Source organism: Letharia columbiana (assembly GCF_014066305.1).
Source record: "Letharia columbiana isolate WasteWater2 chromosome Unknown xfSc0000000_s0, whole genome shotgun sequence".
Lineage (NCBI taxonomy): Eukaryota > Fungi > Ascomycota > Lecanoromycetes > Lecanorales > Parmeliaceae > Letharia > Letharia columbiana.
The window spans coordinates 174,440-184,610 of NW_023501148.1; positions in this window are offsets into that span (position 1 = coordinate 174,440).

Below are 10,171 nucleotides of genomic sequence, written 5' to 3' on the forward strand. Positions count from 1 at the left end.
TTAATATTTTTTTTTTTTTAATATTTTTTAATAATTATATTAAATATTTTAATTTAATATTAGACCTATTAGAAAAAGATGAAATAGCTTTTTTACTTTTTAAATATTATTTTATATATCTAAATATTATTACTTTAGAATATTATATTTTTAAACTTAGTCTTAATATTATAAAAGAAAAGATTAAAATAATTTAAAAAATAACTTTTTTAAAGATTTTTAAATAATTAGAAATAAAATTAGATTTTTTTAATTATTATTATAGATTTATAGAATATTATATAGCTATCGCTAAATCTTTAATTGAATTTAAAGTTAAAGATTTTAAAAAAAATCTTAATAAGAGTAAATCTCGATAAAATTATAAAGAAAAGAAGCTTTTAATTAATATCGATTTAGCTCTTCTAAAAATAGTTAAAAAAATTAAATTAAATGAATTTATTATTGAAATATTAGATCTATAAGTTAGTTTAAAATATTATAAAAAAAAATCTTTTAAAAAAGAAACTATATAATATATTAATATTTGTCTTTTTAAATTATAATTATTAATTATATTATATATCGATAATAGTAAAAAGAAAAATTATAAAGTAGTATTATATTAAGTTAATATTAATAGAATCAAATAATTAATATTATTTCTATCGCGTAATTTTAGCGATATTAAAACTCGATATTAGACTATAAAGCTAGAGGCTAATACTCTAATTTAAATATTAATTAAACTTTCTTAATATTCTAATAATAAAAATTTTATAATAATTACTAATTATATTACTTTAGAGTTTACTTTTTAAAATATAATTAATAATAAATAATTTATTCGATTAAATAAATAGATTTATACTTATCGACTTTTTAATTTAAAATAAAGATTATATATAAAGTTAAAAGTTTATAATAATATTAATAAATTATCTTAGCTTTCTATTAAAGACTTATTTATAAAAGAAGTATTAATAATAGATTTAAATATAATTAGCGTTTTTTCTATAGTAATAATATAAATTAAAAAGAAATTTCTTAATAAAAATTTCTACGACTTTACTTAATAATTTATATTTCGATTATATTTATAAATAAATCTAGAAGTAAATAAAGAAAATTAAAGATTTAGAATTTAATTCGTAAAATATCTATTAATTCTATCGTTTTTATATTAATTTAAGATTACACTATATATTAGATAAAAAATTAACTTATAAAGTCTTAAAATATAATTATAATTATTATACTTATAAAGATATATATTAAATATATAATCGACTTTATAGCTTAATTTACTTTCTAAAAATATAAAAAGTAATTTAAGAATATATCGATAATTATCTAATATATTAATTATTAAAATTCTTTTAACGATTATTATATAAATAATTCTAACTAATAAAAAGTTTTTAATAATTATTAAAGAATTATCTATAGACTTTATAGTTAAATTATCTCTAACTCTTAATAAATATAATTATATTTTAATAATTATCGATAAATTCTTTAAATTTATTTAATTAATATTAAGAAATAAGAAAAATATAATAGAAGTTTAGATAGCTCGATATTTCGACTAGATCTATAAATTTTAAAGAATTCTCTATAAATTAATCTTTAATCGAGATCTTAAATTTATTAGTATATTCTAAAGAACGTTATTTTTAAAATATAGAGTAATACTTAGAATAACGATAGTCTATTATTCTTCCACGAATAAATAAATAGAATATATAAATTAAATAATAAAGATAACTTTATAATATCTACTTATTAATAAATATAAAAAGAATTAAGATATTCTATTATCGAAAGTTAAGTATTTTTTAAATATTATAAAGAATATCTTAACTTTTATTATCTCTTTCGAAGCTCTTTATAGAGTTAAATCTAGGGATTTTCTAATAAGTATAATTCTAGATAAAGACTCGACGCTCGCGAATTCTATTAAAAGTTAAAAGATAATTTTAAATAATATTTTTAACGTTATTAAGCTTATATAAATTAAAATAATTATTAGATATAATATTAAATATAGAATTTTTAATTTAATTAATAATATATATTTTAAACTAATTAGAATTAAAGAAGTAGATTATTATATCTCTAAGAATTTCTTATTATTTATTAAGAAAGTCGATTTATATAGAATTCTTAAAAAGATTAGCGCTTTAATTTATAAATTCGAACTTTTATCTAATATATTTAAAGTTTATTTAATTATATCGATTATTTACTTAGAGTAAGTTAAGTTAAACTCTTTTAATAGAGAGATATCTTTTTCTATATTTATAGTTATTAAAAAGCGAAAGAAGTATATAATAGAGAAGATTATATACTAAGAAAAATAAGAGAAAAAGAATAGATATCGAGTACGCTAAAAAGGATATTTCGAAACTACTTAAGAATCTACGAGTATACTTCGAGAGAATATATTAGAAATAATCGAGAAATTCGAAAAGTCGAGAACTCGAAAATAAGATTTTAAAATCTCGCTTTTTAAGTAACTTAATCTATACTTATTAAGTAAAAACGAATTAAGATAAATCTAAACTATTTAAACTTATATTTATTAATAACTACTACACTTTTACTCTTATTTAATTAAATTTATATCTTATTTAAATTTATATTATTCTACTTTAATTTTATTTTATTAATATATAAATATTATATAAATAAATATTATTATAAAAGTAGCGGCGTTTTTTTATTAATATTATCTATTAAAAACTCGAGTATAGATATAACGATATTTCTAAATAAGAAATTAACTCTTATCTAATAGATTAATCTTAAATTAATATAGATAATAATTATAAAACTTATTTAGAAAGATATCTAAAGATATCTTTCTAATATTAATAAGTTATTATACTTTTCGATATTTAAAAAAAAATTGCGAATAATATTTCTTATATAAACGACTTTAAAGATTATTCGATATTAATTATTAGTATATATAAAAGAATAAGATAGAATTAAATTAGAAAATTTTAAATTTATATATATATTCAATTATTAATTTAAGGTTATTACGCCTTTTAGCTAGATCGATTAAGTTATCGTAGATAAATAAATTAATATTCGTAACTATTAAAATCTCGCCTTTTTATATCTTTCTTATTAAAAAAATAGACGTATATTATTAATATATAGAATAACTTTTTTATTTTCTATTAAAATTTTAAGATTTTTTTTTAAATAAGTAAAGCGCCGTTTATACTTTTCGAATTTTTAAGAATTTTAAAATTAAGTCTTATAATTATTAAAGCGCAAGGAATTTAAATATCGCTTATTAAAGTTCGCTCGATAGTCGGATAGCTCTAATCAGATATATATTATTTGATTTTAGAATAAACCTTTTTATTTTCTATTAAAGTTTTAAGATTTTTTTTTAAATTGTAGAATTAAATATAGGCTTTTAGAAAGAAAAAAATTATTAAATTTAGTTCTATAATTATTAAAGTGCAAGGAATTCAAATATCGTTTATCAAAGTTCGCTTACTAAAGATCGCTTATCTACTTACTCGATAGCCCTAACTAAAAATAATTATAAATTTAATTTATAGGCCTTTACTCGTTAATTATATAATATAATAACGCGATATTTCTTAATTATCTCGCTAGATCTAAATTTAAAAACCTTTTTAAACTTTATAATAGAATCTTTATAGTATTAAATAATTAATACTTCTACTTTTTAATTTAAAATACTCTATAATTATTAATTTAAGAATTACTTTATAATACTATAAATAGAGTATTTTAACGAGTTATTAATAATATTATTAAACTCTTAAATCTTAGCGAAAATCTTTACTAGATAAAGAAAGACGTTAATTATTATTCTTTTATCTTCTCGCTTATTTATACTTTTAACTATAATAATTATTCTCTATTTAATACTTTTTAATTAATTTAAATAAAAACTCGTATAAAGATATTAAAGTAGCTAGAAATCTTAAAAGCTTTTTATATTTATTATTTAAGAGATCGCTAAAGAGATATTAATCTATAGAGGTCTATATTAAAAGTTCTATACCCGCACTAGTATAGTTCTAACTTTACTTTCGAAAAGCGGCCCTGTAAAGGGAAGCCTAGAAATATCTTCTTATAGCGTATGGATGAAACTTTAGATACTTCTTTTAGCTTGATAGAGGTATTAAACTCCGAAACCTGGCTAGGGCTAAGTGCGCTTTTAAAGAACTTTAGACGTATTATCTAGGTAGCCCTTTAGATGAGACGTTATTCGAAGTCTAAGCGTAAGAATCTTAGCGAGTATAGAACTTTCGATGTAGACCTCTTTATAAAATAAAAATAAAAACTTCTTATTTTCGAATTATAATAACTATCTAGAAATTTATTATAAAGTATTATTAATCGTAATTTTAAGAATAAATTAGAATTTAAATTACTTTAAAGAAGTAATTAATGTTACTTCGAGAATCGCTTTTAATTATATTAATTTTTAGAGTTTTTAATTAAATATTTATAAAAACGCGAATAAAGTACTTTAATATATCTAATATAATTTAGAGAAATTATCGAATATCGACTAAAGTTAAAAAAAGCGATTTTTTATTATATTCTTTATTAACTCTTAATTTGATAATACTAATATTATAAATATTATATTACTTATTAAGCCTTAATTCGTTAATATTAACGTTATCTCTATTAATATTAATATTAAGTTATTTATTAATCTCTAAATCGCTAATATTAATATTATAAATCTTAAATCTCTTACTTAATATAATCTTCGTTATTTTAAAAGAGTTTAGAATTTTAATAGTTAACGTCTAGAATAGAGATATTTTAATTACTTATTAAGATTTTAATAAATTAATAAATTATTAGATTTTTAATAGTTTAAATAATTTAAATAATAGAGAAAAGTTTAAGAATACTATATTATAGCTTTAAGTTAATTACGTCGAGAAGCTAAAATAGTCTATTATTAATAGATTTTCTATTTATATTATTATTAATATTATTAATAATATTATTAAGAAAGAATTTTTTCGCTATTATAGAATCTTTATAATTCTATTTAACTTTTAAATATTTTATATAATAAAATTATATATTAAAAATAGATTTAAAATTTAAAAGCTTAACTTTAATTTAAAAGAATAATTAGTTTAAAATTTTATACTCTATAGAGTATTAGTTATATAAATAATAGAAATAATATTAAACGCTTTATTATATAAAATATATATTAATTATATAAAGATCTCGAAGAATATATAAAACTTATATATAAGATCTCTATTATCGCTTAAAAGAGTATAAGAGATAAAATATACTCTAATAAGTCGATAAAAGATATTAAAGAAAAAATAATATAATACTTTTATCTAAAAGATATCTATTTAAATAACTATAGAATTTTAAAAAATTAAAATATCTTAAATAATTTTTTACTAAATAAATAATAAAGATTTAAAAAACTATAATCTCTCTCGAAATAATTTAAGCTAACTCTAGATCCTAATTAAATACTAATTATAATTTCGATATTAAGCTCTCTTAAATAGAATTTATTAAAAGCTTTATTAACTAATATCTTAATCTTTCTATTATTAAGCTTTATCTTAAAAATTAAATATCTTAAAAATAAAATCAAATAAGATATTATTAAGCTTTATCTTAAAAATTAGATATCGATAGAGTTAGAAAGCGAGGTTAAATTATTTAAATAAATCGCTAATTTATCTATTACTATCGTCTTTATTAATTATAAAATTTAAACTTTAATAAACTTTAATTTATATTAAAATAATATAATAATAATTTTTATAAATAAATTTTCGATATTAAAAATAGCGATAACTACGATAGATAGAAAATAGATTAAATAAGAAAATTATATAAAAAAGCGATAATATCGTTAAAACTCTTATCGCGAAGTTCTTTAATCTAAAATTATTAATAGCTTAATATAAGAATTAGAATTTTAAAATTTCTTTAATACTCGACGAATAAATAAGTCTAGAAGATTATATTTAAGTTAACGAAATTTCTAATACTATAATTACTCGCTAATACCTATCTTAAACTTATTAATACTTTTTATAAATTTTCTAAGTCGACGAAATCTCTAGTACTATAATTATCTACTACTTATTAGTACTTTTCGCGGATTTTTCTTTAACGCTTAAGATAAGCTTTTCTCTAAGAGGGAAAGATATTATAGCTATAGCTATATCTATCGCCGAAGATATTAAGATTTAATATAACTTAATACTCGATATCTTAGCTATAGCTTTTCTTAGAAGAATACTATACCTTTATATTAAAATATTATACCTATACTTATAATATAATATTTAAGCTTTTTAAATAAATAAGAGTTATTTAAGTATATTAGAAACTTCTTAAAAATATAATAATAAAGTTATTAAAAAAAGAAGATATCTATTAAATATATTTAAATTCTATCTTTATTTTTATATTATTAAAGATATTATAAGATAATTATCATTAATAAAACTTAAAGATTATTCGAGCGTATCTTATATATTATAAGAATATTTAAAATTAAGACTTTAAATAAGAGATTAATAGAATAGAGATAATATTCTTAGAATATATAAGAAATATAAAGTATATTAACTCTTTTTATATTATAAAGAAAATTATATAAGATAATCTTATAAAATAATCTTATAAAATAATCTTATAAAATAATCTTATAGAATAATCTTATAGAATAATCTTATAGAATAATCTTATAAAATAATCTTATAAAATAATCTTATAAAATAATCTTATAAAATAATCTTATAAAATAATCTTATAAAATAATCTTATAAAATAATCTTATAAAAAATCTTATAAAAAAATCTTATAAAAGAAATAATACGTTAAACTCTATAGAATAAATTTAGATTATTAATATATATAAAAGAATAAGATAGAGCTAAGCTTAAAAATCTTAAATTTATATATATAATTAATTATTAATTTAAGTTTACTACGCTCTTTAATTAGATCGATTAAATTATCGTAGATAAATAAATTAACGTTCGTAACTATTAAAATCTTATTCTCTTATATCTCTCTTATTAAAAAAATAGATATATATTATTAATATATAGAATTACTTTTTTATTTTCTATTAAAATTTAATTTTTTTTTTTAAATTTTAAAGCGCCGTTTATACTTTTCGAATTTTTAAGAATTTTAAAATTTAGTCTTATAATTATTAAAGCGTAAGGAATTCAAATATCGCTTATTAAAGTTCGCTTATTAAAGATCGCTTATCTACTTACTCGATAGCTCTAATTAAAAAAATAATTATAAATTTAATTTATAGGCCTTTACTCGTACTGATATGACGTGGGATCTTGGAGAGCTGAGCCGTGTTCTTGACGATGGTGGCCTTGTTGCCGCTTGGTTTTCCGCAGTGTTCTCCGATTTGCTGTTGTAGTTTTCTTGTCCTAATGTAGTGGGGATGACAGGCCAAGTTGCAGTGGTGTTCTCCGCTTGCTGAGTGATGATTTGATGTGGAACCGTGGAGAGATATGACGTGGGATCTTGGAGAGCTGAGCCGTGTTCTTGCGATGGTGGCCTTGTTGCGCTTGGTTTTCCGCAGTGTTCTCCGCATTTGCCTGTTGTAGTTCCTCCTCTTACTCCTCAATGCAGTGGGGATGACAGGCCAAGTTACAGTGGTGTTCTCCGCTTGCTGAGTGATGATTTGATGTGGAATCGTGGAGAATATGACGTGGGATCTTGGAGAGCTGAGCCTGTTCTTGGTGTGGGGGCCTTGTTGTGCTTGGTTTCTCCGTAGTATTCTCCGTATTCGCCTGCTGTAGTGACTTCTCTTGCACTGGCTGAGTGGATTGGTGTGAGACCGTGGAGAGTAGGCCTGTTGTATCACTGCTGCTGATGACTGTCTCCGCAATGTTCTCCGTAGTGTTCTCCGATTCGCCTGTTATAGATCCTCTCTTATTTAACTGAGTGCGAGGGTACCGAGGGTAAATGTATTCATATTGGTGGAATTAATAGAATTAATAGAATTAATAGAATAATGAAAGAATAACAAATAGGTGAAAGGATTATTATCCGATCCCGGACGCGTTTAATATAATTACGATATTTGAATATTAGTTTAACCCATCTATCGCTGACTTAAAAGAAGTATATAGGGGAGGATATATCCGTTTAAACTCTTTTTGAGGGTTTTCTAATACGTTTATAAGCAGTAGTAAATAGCTATTAGCTCGCTTACGGCCTCGATTACTAGTAGTAGCGGATTCGCTAAGAGATAACCTAAGGGTATTAGTAGGGCCTCTAAAGGTGGGCAAGGGTATACATATCGGAACCGAACTCTTTTTAAGGGCCTTTTAACGCGTTTATAAGTAGTAGTAGATAGCTGTTGGGCTCGCTTACGACCTCGATTGTAGCAGTAGCGAATTCGCTGGAAGTAATCTAGGGGCGTCAGTAAGGGGCTCTAATTAGGCGAGGGTATCGAAGACGATTGTGTTTATATTAATAGAATTAATAGAATTAATAGAATTAATAGATAGAATTAATAAAATGATAAAAGAATAATAAATAGGTGAAAGGATTATTATTCGATCTTAAACGCGTCTAATATAACTACTATAATTACCATATTTAAATATTTATTTAATCCATTAATAGTAGGCTAAACTTTATATTTTTATAGCGTTAGAAGCGTAAAGCGAGCTTTATAATTTAAGGAATTATAAAGTAACTATATATATTGTAAGCTGAGTACTTTAAAGTGTAAAACTTCTATATATAAATTTTTGATAAGGGGTATGAAGGGTATTGAGCTAACTTAGCGGTCTAATTAAGAGCGTAGCGAACCTAAATTAATATTGACTGCATATCAATTTAAGATTTAGCTAGCTCTATCTTATTCTATTATATTAGTATATATAAAAGAATAAGATAGAGCTAAGTTGAAAATCTTGAATTTATATATGTAGTTAATTATAAATTATTTTATACGCTTTTTAATTAGATCGACTAAGTTGGCTCGATAGCCCTTCTACGTCTCCTTATTAAAAATTTATATATAGAAGTTTTATACTTTAAAGTACTCAGCTTATGATATATATAGTTACTTTATAATTTCTCAAATTATAGAGCTCGCTTTACGCTTTTTAACGCTGTAAAAATTATAAAGTTTAATCTACTATTAGTGGATTAAATTAATACTTAAATATAATAGTTATAATAATTATACCAGACGCGTTCGAGATTAAATAATAATCCTTTCATCTATTTATATAACTATTCTTCTTTTACTATTCTACTATATATCAATTCCATCAATATAAATATAATTGTCTTCGATACCTCTCGTCTAAAGGTTACTTAACGTTTTAGATATATATACTCCTTTTATCTATCTCTTAGAGTCTCTATTAACGCCCTTAGGTTACCTCTTAATAAATCCGCTACTACTAATAATCGCTATTTACTACTACTTATAAACGCGTTAAAAGACTCTTAAAAAGAGCTCGAACGAATATATTCTCCTCTATATACTTCTCTTAAGTCAGCATAAGTAGTTAAACTAATATTTAAATATTATAGTTATATTAAACGCGTCCGATTTAGATATATATATTTCTTTTACTCGCCTCTTAGAGCCCTATTAACGCCTCTAGACTATCTCTCGACGAATTTCTATTACTAATAATCGAGGCTATAAGCGAGTTTAATAGATATCTACTACTACTTATAAACTCGTTAATACCCTTACACTTAATTAAATAAGAGAAGAATCTATAATAAACGAGAATATGGAGAATACTATAAAGATAGTTATTAGTAGTAGTAATATAATAGGCCTACTCTTTACGGTCTTATATTAATCTACTTAGTTAGTATAAGAGAAGTTAATATAGTAGGCGAATACGGAGAATACTACGGAGAAATTAAGTGGTAATAAGGCCCTTAGCACTAAGAATACGACTTAGCTCTCTAAGATCCCACGTTATATACTCTTTACGATTTTATATTAAATTATTACTTAGTAAGCGGAGAATACTACTATAACTTGGCTTGTTATCTCTACTATATTAAGAAGTAAGAGAAGAAACTATAATAGGTAAATGCGAAGAATACTACGGAGAAATTAAGCGGTAATAAGGCTCTTAGTATTAAGAATACGGCTTAGCTCTCTAAGATC